Below are 24,531 nucleotides of genomic sequence, written 5' to 3' on the forward strand. Positions count from 1 at the left end.
GCGAGACAGTAAGAAAGCGGCTTAAAGACGGTCTGTAAAACAAAATCTATGCAAAATGTTGAACAAAATAGCACCATTAAATATTATGTAAACCAAAAAAATGTGTTTTAAATGCAAAAAAAAAAAAATCGTAACATGACCCCTTTAAGGAATTTTCAGACAACAATACAAGCCTTTTTGTCAAATATAATTTCATGAAACTGCACAGGCTGACAGCAATACCTACAAGCACCCACATTTCAAGCAATTGTACATGAAAGCATCGTCACAATGGTAGTAGTGCATATCATGTTCACTGGCAATATCCTGATTGCATCAAAGGCAAGGCAATTTGGGAAAAACGCCATCCAAGAACAGAGGAAAAAGTGCCTGCCATCAAGCTCTGACTTCAACTCCTCAGAGGCCTCTTTGAAGAGGTGCGAACATGTCACATGCGGGAAGTTGTGGTTTATAGATTTTTTTGTTATTGGACCTTAGCCAGCTGGGTTTTCTTAAATTTGTCTCCGAACCCCTTTAAAGTGGGACAATTATTGCTAATATCTGACCTGTCGGCAGTTCTCATCCCTGCTCAGCATCACATTTCTCTTACTAGTCAGTCACAACAGTCCAAAGTGTGCAGCGTTGATTTGATCGCAGTTTTTTTTGTAAGTTCCCTCAAAAACTGCTTGTGTAACTTTGTGAATCTGTGGCAAATATGTCCTGTAAGAGTGCGTACATGTTGGGAAAAATGCTGATAGAGAGATTGATATTTTTCTCCAATTTATATTATTAGTTAATTTTTTCCAAGATGGCGCCACTGTACTGCATACTTGCCAACCCTCCCGGATTTTCCGGGAGACTCCCGAAATTCAGCGCCTCTCCCGAAAACCTCCCCGGACAAATTTTCTCCCGAAAATCTCCCGAAATTCAGGCTGAGCTGGAGGCCACGCCCCCTCCAGCTCCATGCGGACCGAGTGAGGACAGCCTTTTTTCACGTCCGCTTTCCCACAATACAAAAAACGTGTCTGCCCAATGACGTTAGAACTCTAGAATAATCAAGGGCCAGTTCTTGGTTTCTCATGTGGGTTTATTGTTAGGCAGTCTCATTAGCGACCTCCCAGCACGGTATCAACACACAACAACAGCAGTCACGTTTTTGTCTACCGTAAAGCAGTTTGTCTGCCGTAAACAGCAATGTTGTGACACTCTAAAACAGGACAATACCGCCATCTAGTGTACATGCACCGCAACACCTCCAGGCAACTTCAACCCTTTACTAATACCCTCCTCCATTCGCATCCCATTTCCCGGGATTGTAAATAACCTAATGTAAATAATCGAATGTATTTCTAATGTATATACTTGTTTTTATGCTATCTGAACTCACTACGTTCTCTGCTCGCTGTACATATCCTACTAAGTCACACCTACACTGTTTCAATGTCCATTTTTGTGTTGATGCAATTGTTGATGACTGAAGTACTGATAACAACCAAAGCTCCTCATCTCACCCCGCGGATTGTAAATAATTTAAATAATTCAATGTATATACTATGATGATTAACTTGTGTGATGACTGTATTATACTGATAGTATATATTTGTACCATGAATTGGTTAACGTTCACCCCGACTTAAACAAGTTGAAAAACGTGGGCGGCCGAGGGTTGAGTCGACTCTCTTGGTTGCTTTGTTGGGTCTGCTCTTGTCTCTGGCCATGCTCCGCCCCCACCCCAGCAGACGATGGTGTGGAACACCACAGAGCTCACCACAGTGTGTGTGGGTGTTGAAATTATGTTTCTGTTTGGTTGCTTGTCGATGCATGGTGCAATCGTGTGTGCGCAATGTATATTATTGGTTGATTATTATTATTTATTTTTTGTTGTTTTACTTTTGTGGCTGTGTGTAGAAGTGGCACTGCTGGAGTGGCAACTGGTTGCATCAACTTTGCTCTTTTAATGTCTTTAATGTCCTTTGTGTTCTCTGATGTTTCCCTTTTACACACATGTTTATGTGTGCTATGGCTATGCATTTTTTTCCCTCGGCCTCAGTCTGGACCCCCTCCCCAGGGACCCAGGCTGAGACTGAATATTATTTTTCTTTTCACCCCCCCAGCGTTTACCTGTCTCTCACCGTTTTTGTAAGGGGCGACGGAAGTTGGCAGACCCGTCAGCGATCCTGTTCTGTCTCCCTGTAATGTTTGTCTGCTCTTCAATGGGAATGTGCTGAAAATCTTGATTTCCCCGCGGGATGAATAAATTACTTCTGATTCTGATTGTTTGAATGCTATTAGAGCACAATCTGTCTATTTCAAATGTCACGCACCAGGGTGAGTAAACTTAATCGTTCCTTTTTTATTATTAACATTGTAATGTATATTATCTGTAGTGCCAAAATAAATGTAATTTTCGTCTTTTTTCAACTCTAAATCTGATAACATGCACCTTACACTACTCAAAAATGTCTATTGGCCCTTCTTAGACAACATTTTTTTTGTACATGGTTCTTTTTTTAAGCATAGCAAATACATTAGATACAGCAACATGCAGGGACATAGCACCAAATCAAAAAAGACACCCGAAGGTCCTTCCCTATCGTCGCCACACCCATACACACTTGGTATGTTTACATGCACTAAAACCTGATTAATGTATGGATTGGCTTGAAAACAGCTTTTTAAAACACATGTAAAAAATTTAATTATGCTTTTGACTTTTTAAATAAGGATTAACATATCGAGAACATATCTAGATAAATTCCCCTAATAATCTGTTTAAAAAACTCCCAAAAGCTAGCTTCGAGGTTTGTTCCCCCGGGATGCAAACAGACCACTCTGGACGAGATGTGCAGGTAGGAACATGATTTTTTTTCTCAAAAAACTCGAACAAGTGCCAAAACAGAAAACAAGCCGACGGAACAACGTGCCGATCGCACTCGAAGTTAAGGCTACCATCCCGATCACCAATCAGAATCAAGTGGAAACAATAAGCACCCATGGTAACTAAAAACAAACAAGGATGCACAAAACAGGAACTAAGGGAGTCCAAAACTAACAGAATATAACAAAGACATGATCCGGGTCACGGATCATGACATATTAAAAACAAAACAAAAATAACAAATTCAATATGGAGTGGACAGAATATGAATTTAAATCATTCTAAAATCACGTAGATTGCTCTCGCTCGCTGCTGAGTGTTCTTTTTGTTGCTACTTTTTTCTTTAGTCCTCTTTAGCTCTCGATGCGGATTCCCTGATCGTCAAGCCAACAAGCTAGCTGTGCTAGGCTAGCTCTGGTTTGGCTTGGCTCAATCCGGCTCGGCATCCACCATCCGACCCGGTCACAACTGCGCCACTATAGCCAGCTACCATCCGGACACCAACCGGCCATCAAGTGCACCACTAACCAGTCGAAATCAGACCGCAGTAGAGCTGTCTACAACCCCTCCATCACCTGACCGCCATCCTGCCTGGTGGCCACCGAAAGGAACAGCTATTTGCTTTCCGGTCTGCCTACAACTGCGCCTCCAGCAGACTTCCATCCGGACACCAACCGGCCTGGGCAAGCTACAATTGCTCCACCACCTAGCTGATATCCGGTCCAGCTGCAACGGGGTGACCAGCGAGACCCCTGAAGAACCACGCCACCATTGAGCTGACCAACCGACCGGGAATAAAGCCCCGATAGCAGCAAGCTACCACCACCAGGAGGAATAAGGCCTGCTATAATAGCCATACCACCATAGCAGAAGATACATTAGCTGTTTGCTTTATAACCCCCAGTATTTAAAGTCATGTCACCCAAGAAAAACATGACTTCGGATAAAGTGGAAGAACTTTAAAAAATCCTCGGACTTTTCATCAGAGGAAGTAGCTGTCATTTGCCCATCCATCCATCCATCCATCCATTTTCTACCGCTTATTCCCTTTCGGGGTCGCGGGGGGCGCTGGCGCCTATCTCAGCTACAATCGGGCGGAAGGCAGGGTACACCCTGGACAAGTCGCCACCTCATCGCAGGGCCAACACAGATAGACAGACAACATTCACACACTAGGGCCAATTTAGTGTTGCCAATCAACCTATCCCCTGGTGCATGTCTTTGGAAGTGGGAGGAAGCCGGAGTACCCGGAGGGAACCCACGCATTCACGGGGAGAACATGCAAACTCCACACCGAAAGATCCCGAGCCTGGATTTTAACCCAGGACTGCAGGAACTTTGTATTGTGAGGCAGACGCACTAACCCCTCTTCCACCGTGACGCCCGCTGTCATTTGCAATCAACAAAAAAACAAATCATGATTAGCAGAGCTAAAAGCACTGAAGATACAAAATGTCGAAAAAGACACCGCGTCAACTACAAGATCCTCCTCCATACATTCAAAGCTATCCATAACCTTTCCCCGCCATACCTGCCTGACCTCCTACACATCAACATTCCTACCCAATCCCTCAGGTATTCCTCCTGCATCAACCTGACCGTCCCCTCAGCCCGCCTGTCTACCATGGGGTCAAGAGCCTTCAGCCGCTATGCACCTTGCCTCTGGAACTCCCTACCCCCCGACATCCAGAACACTGACTTCATAATCACTTTTAAAACTTACCTCAAAACCCACCTGTTTAGGCAGGCCTTGACACAAGTGTGTTTTTAATTGTTGTTTTGCCTAAATATTTATTTTTTTGCTGCTTTTATGTTTTTATGAGATGTACAGCGAGCTTGAGTACATTGAAAGCCGCCCTACAAAATAAATGTATCATTATTATTGTTAATACAGCTTTTTGACATTGGCTGTAGTGAAAGTTGTACCCAAAAACAAATTCTTATTTGAAATTTTAATTTTAGGCTTTCTAAAGGTTGTGACGTTGAACTTCATTGACTACAACAAAAAGGCAGTCTGTATCTTGCCTGACACCTTTGCAAAGCTTTGCAAATGTTAATAACCTGCTCAGTTGCTGTCTTTATTTCAAAGCATTCTCTTTTTTAGTTTGGATATAGTTATTTTCACAACAAGGGCTAGTCAATGATCTTCTATGTCAGTGGTTCTCAAATGGAGGTACGTGTACCCCTGGGGGGACTTGAAAGTATGCCAAGGGGTACGCGAGATTTTTAAAAAATATTATAAAAATAGCAACAATTCAAAAATCCTGTATAGATATATTTATTGAATACTATTTCAACAAAATGTGAATGTAAGTTCATAAACTGTGAAAAGAAATGCAACATTTCAATATTCAGTGTTGACAGCTAGATATTTTGTGGACATGTTCCATAAATATTGATGTTAAAGACTTCTTTTTTTGTGAAGAAATGTTTAGAATTAAGTTGATGAATCCAGATGGATCTCTATTACAATCCCCAAAGAGGGCCTTTTAAGTTGATGATTACTTCTATGTGTAGAAATCCATCCATCCATCCATATCCTACCGCTTATTCCCTTTGGGCTCGCGGGGGGCGCTGGTGCCTATCTCAGCTAGAATCGGGCGGAAGGCGGTGTACACCCTGGACAAGTGGCCACCTTATCGCAGGGCTGCGTAGAAATCTTTATTTATAATTGAATCACTTATTTATTTTTGTACAAGTTTTTAGTTATTTTTAAATCTTTTTTTTCCACATATTTCAAGAAAGACCACTACAAATGAGCAATATTTTACACTGTTATACAATTTAACAAATCAGAAACTGATGACATAGTGCTGTATTTTACTTAGTTATCTCTTTTTTTCAACCAAAAAGGCTTTGCTCTGATTAGGGGGTACTTGAATTAAAAACATTTTCACAGGGGGTACATCACTGAAAAAAGGTTGAGAACCACTGGTCTAATCCAGCAATTCTCAAACTGTGACACGCGTACTACTAGTCAGAGCCGAGTATAGAGAGAGTATGGCATATTCAGTTTCAAACTTAGAAGCAAACGTGGCGCCCTGCAGGGACGTGAGGGGCTTTTGACCAATCAAAGAGAGTATGGCCAGAGAATCTTCTAAGATTTTTCATAAGCCCTGTGACTACAGGGCACCATGTTTGCTTCCAACTTTGTAACCGAGCTGGCCATAAGCTCTGCATACACGGCTCTGACTAGTGGTATGCCAAAATAACCACTTGATTAAAGTACAGTGTTTTACGATCCTATATGATCCTTGTTTTTGTAATAAATACTTGAGCCTATTACGCTACTGTGTTCTAAAGTTGATCATTATGGTGGTACTTGGAGATCTAAGTGCAGTCTGTGTTGTCAACCATTGGTCTAATCCCATTATCTTTAGTCTTTCTCCATTAAAAAGGAAGTGTAGCCTTCTTACAAACAAATACATTGCTTTAAAAAAAGGAAATATTTTTTATTTTGTCATTTGAAACACAATTACAATTAAAAAGTGGCGCAGTCTTATGGTGCTGCCTCTCTGAACCATGAAGTGGTCCTGCTAACTTTGGAAAAGAGTTCTTCCCTAGAGCAGTGGTTCTCAACCTTTTTTCAGTGATGTACCCCCTGTGAAATTTTTTTTAATTCAAGTACCTCCTAATCAGAGCAAAGCATTTTTGGTTGAAAAAAAAAGAGATAAAAAAGTAAAATATGGCACTGTGTCATCAGTTTTTGATTTATTAAATTGTATAACAGTGCAAAATATTGCTCATTTGTAGAGGTCTTTCTTGAACTATTTGGAAAAAAGACAAAAATAACAAAAAACTTGGTGGAAAAAAAACAAGTGATTCAATTATAAATACAGATTTCTACACGTAGAAGTAATAATCAACTCAAAGTGCCCTCTCTGGGAATTGTAATAGAGATATTGCGATCTGTTCTACACGTAGAAGTAATAATCAACTCAAAGTGCCCTCTCTGGGAATTGTAATAGAGATATTGCGATCTGTATGGGCTTCACGGTGGCAGAGGGGTTAGTGCGTCTGCCTCACAATACGAAGGTCCTGCAGTCCTGGGTTCAAATCCAGGCTCGGGATCTTTCTGTGTGGAGTTTGCATGTTCTCCCCGTGAATGCGTGGGTTCCCTCCGGGTACTCCGGCTTCCTCCCACCTCCAAAGACATGCACCTGGGGATAGGTTGATTGGCAACACTAAATTGGCCCTAGTGTGTGAATGTGAGTGTGAATGTTGTCTGTCTATCTGTGTTGGCCCTGCGATGAGGTGGCGACTTGTCCAGGGTGTACCCCGCCTTCCGCCCGATTGTAGCTGAGATAGGCGCTAGCGCCCCCCGTGACCCCGAAAGGGAATAAGCGGTAGAAAATGGATGGATGGATATTGCGATCTGTCACTTGAATCTTCACATATTATTGTTTATTGTTCCATTTTTGTTTCATTCTCCGTCTGACCCCCCTACTTCCAGTTTTAGTCAAGTCACCATGGTTACATATTAGTTTCAGCTGCTACTCTCGGTTCCAGCACACCTGTCTTGACTAATCACCACCCTTTGTAAGCCAGCCTTTTCTGTTCACTCATTGTCGGATCTTAGTTTGTTCTCATGCAACTGCTTATGACTTGTCTCTCACTCTCAATCTCGCTAGCTCTCACGCTAAGCTTTATTTTATTCCTAGCTTTCATGCTAGTTGTTTTGTGTTTCCCCTTTTAGTGCCTTCGTGCCAAGTGTCTGTGTTTTGGTTAGTTTTCCCTAGCCTTCCATGCTAGCGCTTTTCTTTGCCTTTTCCATTTACACCAGTGTTTTTGTTCTAGCCTGTTTTGAGTTAATAAATTCTTTAGTTCTTACCTTTTGCTGTGTTTTTGCTGACTCATCCACGGAGGGCCGAATCCGGCAACAATATGCCACACAAGTCTTACAAGAGATCCATTTGGATTCAGCAACTTCATTGTAAACATTTCTTCACAAAAAAAGAAATCTTTCACATGAATATTTATGGAACATGTCCACAAAATATGTAGCTGTCAACACTGAAATATTGCATTGTTGTATTTTTTTTTTTTTTTACAGTTTATGAACTTTCATTCATATTTTGTTGAAGTATTAATCAATAAATATATTAATAAAGGATTTTTGAATTGCTGCTATAATTAGAATATTTTTTTAAAATCTCACGTACCCCTTGGCATACCTTCAAGTACCCCCAGGGGTACGCGTACACCCATTTGAGAACCACTGCCCTAGAAGGGTGCACTGCACATTCTAGTTTGATGCTGAGAAAGACATAACATGCCTTAGCAATATCAAACACAGTGTGGCCGAATTGACAGATAGACCAGTGTGTGACGGCTCGGTACAAGTGTGCTCTGTGTCTGCCTGGCTTGGAGACAAGGATAGAGAGAGTGTGTAGAGTTTTGTTTTTTTCAAGGAGATTCTGCACTCTGCTCTATGTGTCCCCATGTGAAGAGAGACTTTGTTTGCATACCTTTAAAACACACCTTCATAATAGCAACTATGTCTGTGGATTTCCATTTGGAAAACTGTGAGCGTTTTAACCTGAGGTGATGGAGTAAAAGAGTAATCACCTCCGGCCCAAAGTTAGCCAAGAGTTACAGTGGCCTACTGTGGCTGCACAGCCTCAACACCAAACAAAATACAGCAAGTCTTTATGTGTTTGAAAGGCAAAGAGAAGAATAAAGACAGACAACACAATAAAAGCACAGATTCCTTTTAGGGATGCCAATCGCACGCGTTCCATGTTCCTTGTCCCGTCTTAACCGTGAAAATTAATAATAGTCTGAAAAATATTAGTAGACTATTTTAAACAACGGTAGTTTTACAAGTCTGCTACAGGCTAAACCAAACTTTATGAATTGGGGACGATATTTGGTTAAAATAATTTGCCCAGAGATCCGGGCTATCTATTTTTTGTGGGTTTGTGTATATGTGTATGTATGTATAGGTGTATATACAGTAAAGGCCAAAAGATTGGACACATCTTCTCATTCAATGTGTTTTTTTCATTTTCATGACTATTTACCTTGTAGATTGTCACTGAAGGCATCAAAACTATGAATGAACACATGTGGAGTTATGTACTAATGAGGAGAAGGTGTGTCCAAACTTTTGGCCTGTGCTGTATATATGTATGTATGTATGTATTAGGGCAGTGGTTCTCAAATGGGGTACGCGTACCCCTGGGCGTACTTGAAGGTATGCCAAGGGGTTCGTGAGATTTTTTTTAAATATTCTAAAAATAGCAACAATTCAAAAATCCTTTATAAATATATTTATTGAATAATACTTCAAGAAAATATGAATGTAAGTTAATAAAATGTGAAAAGAAAGGCAACAATGCAATATTCAGTGTTGACAACTAGATTTTTTTGTGGACATGTTCCATAAATATTGATGTTAAAGATTAATTTTTTTTTGTGCAGAAATGTTTAGAATTAAGTTCATGAATCCAGATGGATCTCTATTACAATCCCCAAAAGAGGGCACTTTAAGTTGATGATTACTTCTATGTGTAGAAATCTTTATTTATAATTAAATCACTTGTTTATTTTTCAACAAGTTTTTAGCTTTTTTTTCCCAAATAGTTCAAGAAAGACCACTATAAATGAGCAATCTTTTGCACTGTTATAAGATTTAATAAATGAGAAACTGATGATATAGTGCTATATTTTACTTCTTTATCTCTTTTTTTCAACCAAAAATCCTTTGCTCTGATTATTGGGTACTTGAATTTATAAAAAATTCACAGGGGGTACATCACTGAAAAAAGGTTGAGAACCACTGAATTAGGGTTTTCCCGATTGTCTCGATACCAATATTTTGGTACCTGTACCAGTTCCAAAATACATTTTGATATTTATTGATTGTTTGTTAAATAAAGGGGACCACAAAAATGGCATTATTGGCTTTATTTGAACAAAAAATCTTACGGTACATTAAAACATGTTTCTTACTGCAATCGAAAAACAATTTTGGCCATAAATAAAATATTGAACATACTTTTAGTAGTAAGTAAGCAAACAAAGGCTCCTAATTTGGCAAACACATTATGTCATTTCTCATTCTATTTTTTCCAAATTATGAAGGACAAACTGTAAAAAATGGATTATTAATCTACGTCTTCATTTATTGTTAATATCTGGTTATTTTCCGTTTTAACATCTTTTATTTACACTTCTCTTAAAATGTAATAAACACTTATTCTTTGTTTGGACGCTTTACATAAGTTTTGGATGATACCACAAATTTAGGTATCGATCCGATACCAAGTAGTTAGAGGATTATACATTGGATAAGTCCTCATGTGTCCAGGGACATTTTAACTGAGTTTATAGACATATTATACATTTAAAAAAAGAAAAAAAAGACGATGAAAAAATATTGATGTGGTGTCGACTAGATACGCTGTTGTACTTGTTATCATTACAGAGGATCTCAGGTGTAGATTCACCCCTGGAATATGTTTAAAATTGAGGAGCTCTAGTTTTTGTCAGCAGTGATGCCGGTGAGCTATTTAATCCTCCTATGGTGTGTAATGAAGCATGTTTAACTATTCCTCGTCCTGCTAGATGCTTGTAAGAAATAGTTTATTTATTTATTGTTTACAGGGGAACTGCACTTTTTAGGGGTCATTTTGCGTATCGCTCACTATCATTAGGAAAGATATGATGACAGATGTGTATTTTATTTAATGCATTTTAACTCATAAATAAATTAATACATAAACGTCCGCTTACAAGAATCCTCTATTCTGCCCATAATACTCAATAAACAAACATCCAAAACCCGCAAGCAATAGTACATTTACATTTAATATTAACCAAGTATTGGTGATATTGAGGGAGTCAAACTAACTGAACAAAACATAATCCGGGCAACGGATCATGACACTAAGTAGAACTAGAACCACGATGGAATAACAAAAATGGTGGGACTGAAATAAAGTTCGAAACAGATGAATGCACCTGTTCTTGTGTTGGCGGGCAAATACGTTAAACACACTTGTCTAAAAAAATATTTTATAACCAAAATGACTTATGTTTAGTGAAGTATGTCTGGAACTTGGCTGCTCATCATTGGTCATCATAAATCAAAAAAGAATGCCCGTGTCAGGTTCAACCACTGATGACGTCTATTGAACAGACTAGAAGCAAGGAATCATGCAGAGACAGAGTTCAATTTGGATGTTTGAGGAGACAGGTGTTTTTGTCTGTATTCTAGTTACAGATCCAAACTACCTTCTAAAAGTGTAACCCGCGTGCTTCCTCTATTTAATTGGGAGGTCCCTGTTTACATCACTGAAGCTGTCGCTGAGGGAAGGGGGCAATCTCACAACTCCAATTAGACATGATGTCTGTTTATAGAACAATGCAAATGTGTTGACGCTGGTGATATCACCTTGTCTCTGCTCTGTCTGCTTCACAGTGGTGTTTGGCCTTGGCAGTCAGCAGGCCGTTCTTGGACACAAACACTAAAACCAGACTGGCTTGCAATCTTTCGGATTGCCAGCTTTGCACAGACAAAGAAAAATGCCACTTCAGCACAATTGACAATAATTATAGTAACGGCCCTCAAGCATAAAAGTTGTGTGACAATATTTACATAATTATTCCAACAGCCCGCCACCCGGATATGTGCACGCCAATTAAGATTGCTCGCCAATATGTGCTTGCACTGCACACCGGATAAGATTGCCCGCCACTACAGTATGAAGCATAACTGATAAAACATTGAATATCAAGCGTAAGTTGTGGGACATTAGCCGTTATTATTCTGAATTAAAGGTCCAACGAGACGACTTACTCCTCTTCTTTCTTTTATTTTGTGCTTACACAACATACACACTCATCCAATGTGTTTATCTACGAGCAATGCAAGTAGTTGCTCTAGAAGCTTCTTATTTGCTCTGTGACGTCCTGGTGGCGTTGTGGTGACGAGTTGTTCTCTCGTGGGTGCAGCGAAGATGGACACAGCGTGAGGTAGGAACAATAATTTATTTATACTAACTAAAACAGACTAAGAACCAAAAACACTTGCTCGAAGGCACTAACAAACAAAACAGAAAGCGCTAGCATGAGTTAGGGACAAACAACTGAAATAGCATGGAAGCTAATGTACATGGAGGTAGTTACCACAATGCTGGAAAGAGCGACGTCAACTGTAGCGTGAAGCAAACAAAAGTCCAAGAAAGAATGTCAAACAAACGCGTTCTTAAATAGGGAGATAACTAATCAAGGGTAGGTGCGCGTGATCAAAGGAGAGACAGGTGACATTAAATGAGTAACTATGACAACGGAACAAAACCAGGAAGTGCCACAAAGAACTGAGGAAGACAGATAATAGACAGACTGTGATAACGAACAGAACCAAAACCAGAATATGCCATGATCCAAGATGTGGATCATGACATGCTCACCTCAATATAATTTCTTGCATTACAGACACCTGTGGCCAACTATGTTACTACACTCAATAATGCAATCAAGCCAATGAATGAATCAACACGGAAAGTACTCTATTAGCCACATATTTTAATTGCAATGTCTAATTTTTGTATAAACTCTATATGCACAAGATATAACGTCCTCTCCTCCATGAAGACATTTCACATAATCAAGATTCCAAAGGATGCAGCAGTTGAACTGATCTTCTTAATATTGTCTTTTCAGAAGGGTCATGACCACTCCAATCTTCCAAATCTGGTGTAGTGTCTTGTCATCTCCAATGAGTAATAGACCGCCCTCCTTAAGAGGGGCAGCACACGCTGTCTTGATGGTATAAGCAGATCTCTGATGCATGAAGTATTCCTTTTTCCAGCAAGTCCAGAAGTTGTTGAGAAGTCGCAGGCGACATTTTCATCTTCATGTAAGTTATTCTCTCTTGGAATTGCAGGTTTGTCCAGTGGCATGTAGATGCCCCGTTGGAAAGGCGGATATAAGCCTTCCAATCAGAAAATGAGCCGGTGTCAGAGGTTGAGGCTCTTCAAGTTCATTGTAGACTAAGGTAAGCGGTCTTGAATTTATTGTCGCTTCTACTTCAGTCAAAGGGGACGTTAACTCTTCAAAGCTCAGTGAAGCTCTTCCAATCACCTTTCTCAAACATGTCTTAACTGACCTAAGCATCCATCCATCCATCCACCACCCACTTTCTACCGCTTATTCCCTTTTGGGGTCGCGGGGGGCGCTGGCGCCTATCTCAGCTACAATCGGGCGGAATGCGGGGTACACCCTGGACAAGTCGCCACCTCATCGCAGGGCCAACACAGATAGACAGACAACATTCACATTCACACACTAGGGCCAATTTAGTGTTGCCAATCAACATATCCCCAGGTGCATGTCTTTGGAGGTGGGAGGAAGCCGGAGTACCCGGAGGGAACCCACGCATTCGCAGGGAGAACATGCAAACTCCACACAGAAAGATCCCGAGCCTGGATTTGAACCCAGGACTGCAGGACCTTCGTATTGTGAGGCAGACGCACTAACCCCTCTGCCACCGTGAAGCCCTCAAACATGTCTTAACTGACCTAAGCATCCTCTCCCAAAATTCCCCCCGCCAAGCTGCTTGTTCAACAATGTATAGTTCCATCTGATGCTCTTTTCTGCAAAATCCTTTTTAATCTCACGTTACTTAATATTTTCCCAGATTTTTTCTGATGTTTTGATCCACTCGTTTAAAGGTGACTTGTCTGGTGTTTCTTTAGGTCATTACTAATTGTGGCTGAGAACAAAAATGGGCAGGATGACACGCCAAATAATACACGAACCATTCTCGTTGTGCACAGATTTGTTTGCACTGCATCAAGTGGTCTGGTGAGCCACAAGAACCTCAAAGCGTTTATGTCCTCTTCTGCAATTGAAATTTGAAGGTAAGCCTTAGTAATGTCTTCCATGAAGGCGATAGGATGCAGCATGATTGTTACGTTGGGGTCGCATGTTTATGCGGTGGTTGTTTCCCCATGATACAGATAGACGTCCGGAAGCAGCGTACAGGTAAGAATATATTCCAATAATAAGAGCAAACATACGAAAACGGAAAATGTGCTGATTGCACGGGAAGCTACGGCAAAGCTTTAACAAGGAGACTCAAAAACCAGGGAGCACGAAGCTAATAGTTCAAAACACATGACAATAAACCCCAACGTAAGTTTTGCGTGTTGCTAATAAGACTGCCAGGCAGAGTATGCCGCCAAACAGGAATAAATACCTGTCTGATTAGTGACCAGGAGTAGGTGAGCGTCCTGACAACTAATTAGAAGCAGGTGACAAAAATCAGAACCCATTGTAACAAAGAAACACACACAAGGGTGCTGAACCAGAATTAACCAACAACTGAGGAAATAGAACAAAACATGACACTGAACCTGACAAGAATGACGAGGAGGTCCGGGTTTAGGTTTGGTCCAGTGAGCAGGCAATCATCGAGTGATAGGCAGCCTTCTGTTTTGCTCAGCTCAACATTTTAGTGAATGGCAGATTTAATCTGATCCCAGAATTCATGCCACATGGATATTTCACCGCCATATGTATTGATCAATCAATCAATCAATCAATGTTTACTTATATAGCCCTAAATCACTAGTGTCTCAAAGGGCTGCACAAACCACAACACAAACCGCTACGACATCCTTGGTAGCCCCACATAAGGGCAAGGAAAACTCACACCCAGTGGGACGTCGGTGACAATGATGACCCAGTGGGACGTCGGTGACAATGATGACTATGAGAACCTTGGAGACGACGAAAGCAATGGATGTCGAGCGGGTCTGACATGATACTGTGAAAATTCAATCCATAATGGATCCAAAACAGCCGCGAGACTCCAGTCCAAAGCGGATCCAACACAGCAGCGAGAGTCCCGTTCACATACTCCCGTATACTAAAGTATTGTCCGATCATTACCTTATAAAATTTAAGTTCAGACGCATGTTCGTCAAACTAATAATAATGATAACTGCTATAGCAGCAGCAACATTAATACGGCCACAACGACAACTCTCGCTGACCTACTACTCTCTGTAATGGCACCATTCCCAAAGTATGTGGGCTCTATTGATAACCTCACTAACAACTTTAACGACGCCCTGCGCGAAACCATTGATAACATAGCAACCGCTAAAGTTAAAAAAGGCTCCAAAAAAGCGTACCCCGTGGTTTACAGAAGAAAGTAGAGCTCAGAAATTATTATGTAGAAAGCTGGAACGCAACTTCACCGATGGCTCGATTGTTGATCAGCTTGGATGGCAACTGAGGTCACTCATCCGCAGTAGCTCCCTCTCTTTCCATTATCCTCCGTGCACGCGCCTTCCAGAGATTATTGTTGTCTTTATAATCCACAGCTTTTATAATGACTGCTTCCAGCTTGTCAATTGATATCTCCTCATCAATTTCCCATTCTAGTTTCACAGAGGTTGTTTCCTTTTCTGCTAGCCTGGATCGCAGCTCCCACAGGCGTTCACAACTGATGTCATCCTTGCTTGTGTCCTCTTCGAGAGTTCGCAGTAACTTTGTTGCGGAGGCTCGTAAAACTCTGTGTTTCTGTCTAATTCGGTCCTTTCATTGCTAGTTAACTAGTTACGCCTATCAGCAAGTCCACTTTCGTTAGTCTTTGAAGATATTATCTTCCTCCTTTACCCGGTTTCAGCACCATACAATGTGGGAAATTAGCCGTAGCTATTCAGAATTAAAGGTCCGACGAGACGACTTGCTCCTTTTATTTCTTTTGTTTCGTGCTCACACAACATACCGGTACACTCTCATTCAATGTGTCCATCTATGTGCAATACAACTAGTTCTTGGGACTTCTCAAAGCTTCTTTTTCTTTGCCCACCTTAATAGAATGTCTTGCATTAGCGACACCTCCGGCCAACTATGTCACTACACTTAACAATGCAATCAAGCCAATGAATGAATCAACATGGAAATTACTCTATTAGCCACATATTTCAACTGCAATACGACATTTTTGTACAAAGTCTATGTACATAAAAATATGTTTATAACATATATGAACCATTACCACTTTTTTTGCATCCCTGACGACCTCCTTAAAGTTTTGTAATCCATTAGAAATATTTAGCCATCCAGCCATTTTCTATTGATGCACCTTAAGCAACTAAAATATAGCAAACATATCCAAGTGGGGAGAGTATATTGCATATTGCCGATCAGGCCTAAAATGGGTTGAATGGGTGTAGTTTTCAATTGCGTATGGTACTTGTGGAGAGGCGGAGCTGACGGGCTAACAGCGGGGTAGGACAAAACGTGGTCCTACTCAAGATGGCGGGTAGGAGGCGGAGTGTGCGGCGGAGCGGAGAGGCGGGGCGCGCCTGGAGCGACGTTGCAGCAATCGGAGCCAGGTGCGTAAAACACACGCCTGCTCTCAATCCGTGCATCTTCTTCTGCTGTATAAAAGGGGAGAAGGAGGAGCAATTGGGGCAGAAGAAGTAGGAGAACCAGCAGACGAAGAAGACGAGCGAGACCAGACGAGCGATGAGCCTCCGAGGAAGACGGAGTCACCGGCGACCGAAAGGCGAGCCGAGACGAGCAGCAAAGGAGGAAGCGCTGGAAATCGGCGCGGCCGACTGTGACCCAGCACTGTTTATTGAAATAATAAAGAAGAGTCAAACCTACTCCGCGATGTCTTTCATCGATGGTCCATGCTACCCACACAATGGCGGCAGGAAGACGTTCACAGTACTATTAGACATTTTTGTAGTGTAGTTGTAATTCAGTGGGCAAATTGTCTGTTTTTGTATCACATGTTTTAACGTTCTGTGTTGGTTTTTATCGGATTGGACCATGACTTGGAAAGGTTGTCCAAATTAGTACTCATATAATGAGTGTGTGCATGCCTCACTCCAGTACTTTACGAGGTCAACAAAACGTCACGGTATCCTGCCCTTGCTGGGCGGCATACCACAATTCAATATCTCTCAATTTACTTTCTAGAAATAAACTTGAGAGAATCCGCACGCTGTAATTTGGGGACCCCTGAATTAAACAATTATTTAGCGAACCATTAGATAGAGCTCGAGTGGTACACATACCACAATTTGAAAAATACTACTTCAAATCATTCTGCCTCTAAGTGGTGTGGCTCCTGCGGTTGTTTTAGGGGTGCGATGTCCCACCGCAGACCACCTCCTAGACCAGCGGTCGGGAACCTTTTTGGCTGAGAGAGCCATGAAAGCCAAATATTTCAAAATGTATTTCCGTGAGAGCCGTATAATATTTTTTTAACACTGAATGCAACTAAATGCGTGCATTTTTAAGTAAGAGCAACATTTTTTGAGTATAATAAGTCTGTTATTCTTTTTAATAACATTGTTATTCTAAAGTTAACCAATAATAAATATAATACTTCTTACCATTAATGCGACACATTGGACAGGTGCGATAGAAAACGGATGGTTGGATTAAAATGCATGAGAATGTTTTATATTTTGAACGTTATTTTCAACATCATGATTACCAGCGAAATTATTAATTGCTTATCGTGTTAAGCAATGTCAGCTAAGATTTATCTGAGAGCCAGATGCAGTCATCAAAAGAGCCACATCTGGCTCTAGAGCCATAGGTTCCCTACCCCTGCTATAGACAGTCCACTGCAGTGTTTTATTGATGTTTGTTGGCTCTCATAAAGTCTGTAGTAAGTAGTAATCAGTGATATTGTTAAAAAAAATTAACGTTGTGATGTGTTTTTTAAATTAATGCGCCACGTACGCCTAAATTAAGCTAAATATGTAAATATTAAAAGTTGTTATAAATGCGCCTGTTACTACACTACATATATACTTACATCATGTATATGAAAACTTAATGGAGGTGTTTGGATGTTTTTTTTTAGGACTTTTATAGGCAGAATAGGGTGACTCACATATGCTCCATTGTAAGAAGACTTATGATCGCATTTATTTTTCAGTTAGAATGCATAAAAAAACAAAAACGTATGTCTGCTTCTCTTACATAAGCATCGTGAATGATAAGCAAAATTCCCCCAAAAAGTGCAGTTCCCTTTTAAGCTGGACACTAAATTTATACTGTTTTAAATTAAACGGGAGGAACTTTTGTTAAAGTACAAACCCCGTTTCCATATGAGTTGGAAAATTGTGTTAGATGTAAATATAAACTGAATACAATGATTTGCAAATCATTTTCAACCCATATCCAGTTGAATGCACTACAAAGACAAGATATTTGATGTTCAAACTCATAAACTTTATTTTTTATTTTTTTCAAATAATAATTACCTTAGAATTTGATGGCTTCAACACGTGCCAAAGTAGTTGGGAAAGGGCATGTTCACCACTGTGTTTCATCACCTTTTCTTTTAACAACACTCAATAATTATTTGGGAACTAAGGAGACACGTTTTTGAAGCTTTTCAGGGTGAAATTCTTTCCCATTCTTGTTTTATGTACAGCTTAAGGTTTTTAACTGTCTGGGGTCTCTGTTGTGGTATTTTACGCTTCATAATGCGCCACACATTTTCGATGGGAGACAGGTCTGGACTGCAGGTGGGCCAGGAAAGTACCCGCACTCTTTTTTTTTACGAAGCCATGTTGTTGTAACACGTGCTGAATGTGGCTTGGCATTGTCTTGCTGAAATAAGCAGGGGCGTCCATGAAAAAGACGGCGCTTAGATGGCAGCATATGTTGTTCAAAAACCTTTCAGCATTAATGGTGCTTGACAGATGTGTAAGTTACCCATGCCTTGGGCAATAATGCACCCCCATACCATCACAGATGCTGGCTTTTGAAATTTGTGTCGATAACAGTCTGGATGGTTTGCTTCCCCTTTGGTCCGGATGACACGATGTCGAATATTTCCATAAACAATTTGAAATGTGGACTCGTCAGACCACAGAACACTTTTCCACTTTGCATCAGTGCATCTTAGATGATCTCGGGCCCAGAGAAGTCGGCAGCGTTTCTTAATGTTGTTGACAAATGGCTTTCGCTTTGCATAGTAGAGGTTTAACTTGCACTTACAGATGTAGCGACAAACTGTATTTAATGACAGTGGTTTTATGAAGTGTTCCTGAGTCCATGTGGTGATATCCTTTAGAGATTGATGTCGGTTTTTGATACAGTGCCGTCTGAGGGATCGAAGGGCACGGTCATTCAATGTTGGTTTCCAGCCATGCCGCTTACGTGGAGTGATTTCTCCAGATTCTCTGAACCTTTTGATGATATTATGGACCGTAGATGTTGAAATCCCTAAATTTCTTGCGATTGCACTTTAAGAAACGTTTTTAAACTGTTTGACTATTTGCTCACGAAGTTGTGGACGAAGGAGTGTATCTCGCCCAATCCTTTCTTGTGAAAGACTGAGCATTTTTTGGGAAGATGTTTTTATACCCAATCATGGCACCCACCTGTTCCTAATTAGCCTGCACACTGTGGGATGCTCCAAATAAGTGTTTGATGAGCATTCCTCAACTTTATCAGTATTTATTGCCACCTTTCCCAACTTCTTTGTCAGGTGTTGTTGGCATCAAATTTTAAAGTTAATGATTATTTGCAACAAAAAAAAATGTTTATGAGTTTGAACATCAAATATGTTGTCTTTGTAGCATATTCAACTGAATATGGGTTGAAGATTATTTGCAAATCATTGTATTCTGTTTATATTTACATCCAACACAATTTCCCAACTCATATGGAAACAGGGTTTGTAATATGTTTGTTTTCATACCATTAAGTTAAGCAGGAAAGATTTTTATTTGTCAGATTGTGGACTATGATGATGTTTACTGCGAGGGTAGTTTTCCCGAGATGCAAAAGGACTGGACCGGACATGACGTGAAGGTGAATACATGATTTAATATTATTACTATAAAAGTACCAAAAAAAAGCCACGCACAAGGCGGAGGCAAAAACAACTTAGGACTTGGCAAAAAAAGAGTAACATGAATCAAGCATTAAAGGAGTGATGATGCCAGAACGACCAACAGAAATTGAGAGGCTTAAATAGTCTCTGTAATTTAAAAACAGGTGCGTGAGTCCAACACATGTGACAGGTGAAACTAATGGTTCGCCATGGTGATAAAACAAGGGAGTGAAAAAACGGGAACTAATGGAGTCTTGTAAGAAAAGAACATAACTAAACAAAACATGATCACAAGACATGACACTATTTAGGACAAACTGTCACGTGTGGGGTCGCAGCTTACTGCGGGGTCGTTCCTCCCCGATGCAGAACGGACAACTCCGGACGAAAGCGTGAAGGTAGGATATGATTTATTCCTCATAAATCATCCAACTTACAAAATAACAAGCAAACAACAAAAGGGAAGTTAAGGTAACCACTTAGCACTGGAATCATGAACTAGAAGCCAAGAAACAAGAAATCAACCCACGTGTTGCATACAGCAAACAATGATGCCAGACCGAGTGTGGCGAGCAACGTGAATAAATAGCTCTCTATTAGTGCTCGGCAGCAGGTGAACATCCATCCATCCATCCATCCATCTTCTTCCGCTTATCCGAGGTCGGGTCGCGGGGGCAACAGCCTAAGCAGGGAAACCCAGACTTCCCTCTCCCCAGCCACTTCGTCTAGCTCTTCCCGGGGGATCCCGAGGCGTTCCCAGGCCAGCCGGGAGACATAGTCTTCCCAACGTGTCCTGGGTCTTCCCCGTGGCCTCCTACCGTTTGGACGTGCCCTAAACACCTCCCTAGGGAGGCGTTCGGGTGGCATCCTGACCAGATGCCCAAACCACCTCATCTGGCTCCTCTCGATGTGGAGGAGCAGCGGCTTTACTTTGAGTTCCTCCCGGATGGCAGAGCTTCTCACTCTATCTCTAAGGGAGAGCCCCGCCACACGACGGAGGAAACTCATTTCGGCCGCTTGTACCCGTGATCTTATCCTTTCGGTCATGACCCAAAGCTCATGACCATAGGTGAGGATGGGAACGTAGATCGACCGGTAAATTGAGAGCTTTGCCTTCCGGCTCAGCTCCTTCTTCACCACAACGGATCGGTACAACGTCCGCATTACTGAGGACACTGCACCGATCCGCCTGTCGATCTCACGATCCACTCTTCCCCCACTCGTGAACAAGACTCCTAGGTACTTGAACTCCTCCACTTGGGGCAGGGTCTCCTCCCCAACCCGGAGATGGCATTCCACCCTTTTACGGGCGAGAACCATGGACTCGGACTTGGAGGTGCTGATTCTCATTCCGGTCGCTTCACACTCAGCTGCGAACCGATCCAGTGAGAGCTGAATATCCCGGTCAGATGAAGCCATCAGGACCACATCATCTGCAAAAAGCAGAGACCTAATCCTGCGGTCACCAAACCGGAACCCCTCAACGCCTTGACTGGGCCTAGAAATTCTGTCCATAAAAGTTATGAACAGAATCGGTGACAAAGGACAGCCTTGGCGGAGTCCAACCCTCACTGGAAATGTGTTTGACTTACTGCCGGCAATGCGGACCAAGCTCTGGCATTGATCGTACAGGGAGCAGACCGCCACAATAAGACAGTCCGATACCCCATACTCTCTGAGCACTCCCCACAGGACTTCCCGAGGGCCACGGTCGAATGAGTTCTCCAAGTCCACAAAGCACATGTAGACTGGTTGGGCAAACTCCCATGCACCCTCAAGAACCCTGCGAAGAGTATAGAGCTGGTCCACAGTTCCACGACCAGGACGAAAACCACACTGTTCCTCCTCCGGCAGGTGAACATGCCGAACACTAATCAGAGGCAGGTGAAACCAATTGTTACCCATGGTAACCAAAACAAACCCAGAAGTGCACAAAACAGGAACTAAAGCAGTCCAAAACTAACAGAATCAATCAATCAATCAATGTTTACTTATATAGCACTAAATCACTAGTCTCTCAAAGGGCTGCACAAACCACAACACAAACCACTACGACATCCTTGGTAGGCCCACATAAGGGCAAGGAAAACTCACACCCAGTGGGACGTCGGTGACAATGATGACTATGAGAACCTTGGAGAGGACGAAAGCAATGGATGTCGAGTGGGTCTAACATGATACCGTGAAAGTTCAATCCATAATGGATCCAACACAGTCGCGAGAGTCCAGTCCAAAGCGGATTCAACACAGCAGCGAGAGTCCCGTTCACAGCGGAGCCAGCAGGAAACCATCCCAAGCGGAGGCCGATCAGCAGCGCAGGGATGTCCCAAGCCGATACACAGGCAAGCGATCCATCCTGGGTCCCGACTCTGGACGAGCGGTCCATCCTGGGTCCCGACTCTGGACAGCCAGTACGTCATCCATGGCCATCGGATCGGACTGGACCACCTCCACAAGGGAGAGTGGGACATTTGTGAAAAAGAAAAGAAACGGCAGATCAACTGGTCTAAAAAGGGACTCTATTTAAAGGCTAGAGTATACAAATGAGTTTTAAGGTGAGACTTAAATGCTTCTACTGAGGTGGCATCTCGAACTGTTACCGGGAGGGCATTCCAGAGTACTGGAGCCCGAAATGAAAACGCTCTATAGCCCGCAGACTTTTTTTGGGCTTTGGGAATCACTATTAAGCCGGAGTCCTTTGAACGCAGATTTCTTGCCGGGACATATGGTACAATACAATCGGCAAGATAGGCTGGAGCTAGACCGTGTAGTATTTTATACGTAGACCGTGTAGTGTTTTATACGTAACTACAGATCATGACACAAACAATACTTATTTGATTCCGTTAAGTTTGTTATTATGCAGCAAAAATAATTATTGAACAATTTTTTTCCACATATTCGAATTTTTTCAAAACCTGGGCATCTAATTAATTCTGGTTGTAGTCAAAATATATAAAAAAACATGTGTGTGTTGATTGTCAGTCATCATCAGGTCATGTAATCCACAAAGGTTAAATGGATGCAATTCTGAAACATCTTCAACAATCAAGAAGCGTCGAGTTGTCTCGATTTTAGCATTTGTGGTTTGTATAAAACTCATTTCACACAAATAAAAGAAGATCAACTGGCCCCCCAAGGTGTCCCTCATTTTTTTTTCAGGGCGTTGGCAACTCTAATTCCTTTATTATCTGCTGATTGCTGGTTTCCCTGTTGACCTTTGACATTTTAGGTTAGTGGCTTTGTAATCTCTTTTACAGCTGTCCTCGACACAACACGCTCAGTTTCACTTTTACTGTCACTTAAACACACTGCAGGAGCCATTTATGCTTTGGGTCTACTTTACATGGTACATCATATAGTTCAAATTTCTCGTTTCATAGCAATATCTCACGCATTTGTTGGTGCACTTTGTGTGCCCAAGTTTTAACACAAAATAATTAGATAATTAATCAATAAAGTCTCCATGAATAAATGATTACATAAATTGACAACCACATAATGAGATGAGTAAGATTACCTAATTTCCTTTAATTTCACCACTGGAGGCAGTATTGAGAAGCTGTACATACATGCAGAAGCAGGGCCACCTCAGAATTAATTGGGGCCCTAAGCAAAATTTTATTTTGAGCCATCACATATCCATCCCATTCATTTTCTACCTCTTGTTCCTTTTTTTAGGGTGGCAGGGGGCGCTAGAGCCTATCTCAGCTGCATTCGAGCGGGAGGTGGTGTACACCCTGGACACACAGGGTCAACACAGATAGACAGACAACATTCACCTATAACAAAAATAAAATTCAAATGATTTTTATTCATATGAAACCATTTTTAAATATTTCTATTTATCAAACTTGAGTTTGCACTCTGATGGCATTATGACTCAAGTAAATCGCACCAACATTTTAAATGTTCCATTGAAAATATAGAACAGGGGTGTCAAACTTAAGTACACAGTGGGCCAAAATTTAAAACTGAACGAAGCCGCGGGCCGAGGTTGAACAAGTAATCCTTTAGTAGGGACCCAAACAAATTTTGCATTGAATATTGACCAAGCAAGGCTTATATAACTTTATAGTGACATGCAACATCAAGTTTAGAATAGTAATAATTAAAAAATATCAATGGCATATCAAATAAAATAAAAATACAAATTGAATGCCTCTTTTCGGCAGCGGGTTTGAGTTGAGGCGGGGTTTGGTGGTAGCGGGGGTGTATATTGTAGCGTCCCGGAAGAGTTAGTGATGCAATGGGTTCTGGGTATTTGTTCGGTTGTGTTTATGTTGTGTTACGGTGCGGATGTTCTCCCGAAATGTGTTTGTCATTCTTGTTTGCTCTGGGTTCACTGTGTGGCGTATATTTGTAACAGTGTTAAAGTTGTTTATTCGGCGACCTTCAGTGTGACCTGTATGGCTGTTGACCAAGTATGCATTGCATACACTTGTGTGTGTATGAGCCGCACATATTATGTGAGTGGGCCGGCACGCTGTTTGTATGGAGGAAAAACGGACGTGGCGACATGTAGAGAACGCCAAAGGCAGTGCTTTTACGGCCCGCCCCCAATATTATTGTCCAGGAGGAAACCGGGAGAAATTCGGGAGGGGCACTGAACTTCGGGAGTCTCCCGGGAAAATCGGGAGGGTTGACAAGTATAAGTATTAGTGGGGAATGCGGTGTTACAGCGGCGGGCCAGCTCTAATGTTAATTTGATATTGCCTCAAGGGCCAAATAAAATTACACGGCGGGCCAAATTTGGCCTGCGGGCCAGAGTTTGACACCCATGATATAGAACATTACACACAGCGCTCAAAAATCTATCAAAATGTTTTAGTACGACTTT

General features: G+C 41.6%; 1 long non-coding RNA gene across 2 annotated transcripts in view; it reads left to right on the forward strand.

Moving 5' to 3' along the window:
* The window catches only part of LOC133558783 (uncharacterized), a 39,520-nt gene extending 23,047 nt beyond the window's left edge, over positions 1–16,473 (forward strand). Inside the window, exons 2-5 of one of the 2 annotated variants that reach the window (XR_009807993.1) lie at positions 12,750–12,860; positions 13,642–13,725; positions 13,825–13,849; positions 16,272–16,473. This is a non-coding gene — a long non-coding RNA (uncharacterized LOC133558783). Of the gene's footprint in view, positions 1–11,446; positions 12,861–13,641; positions 13,726–13,824; positions 13,850–16,271 lie in introns of those variants that run through there. The other variant, XR_009807992.1, reaches the window with a different exon arrangement.
* The last annotated feature ends 8,058 nt before the right edge of the window (positions 16,474–24,531 follow it).

The sequence above is a fragment of the Nerophis ophidion genome, linkage group LG09, assembly GCF_033978795.1.
Source record: "Nerophis ophidion isolate RoL-2023_Sa linkage group LG09, RoL_Noph_v1.0, whole genome shotgun sequence".
Classification (NCBI taxonomy): Eukaryota; Metazoa; Chordata; class Actinopteri; order Syngnathiformes; family Syngnathidae; genus Nerophis; species Nerophis ophidion.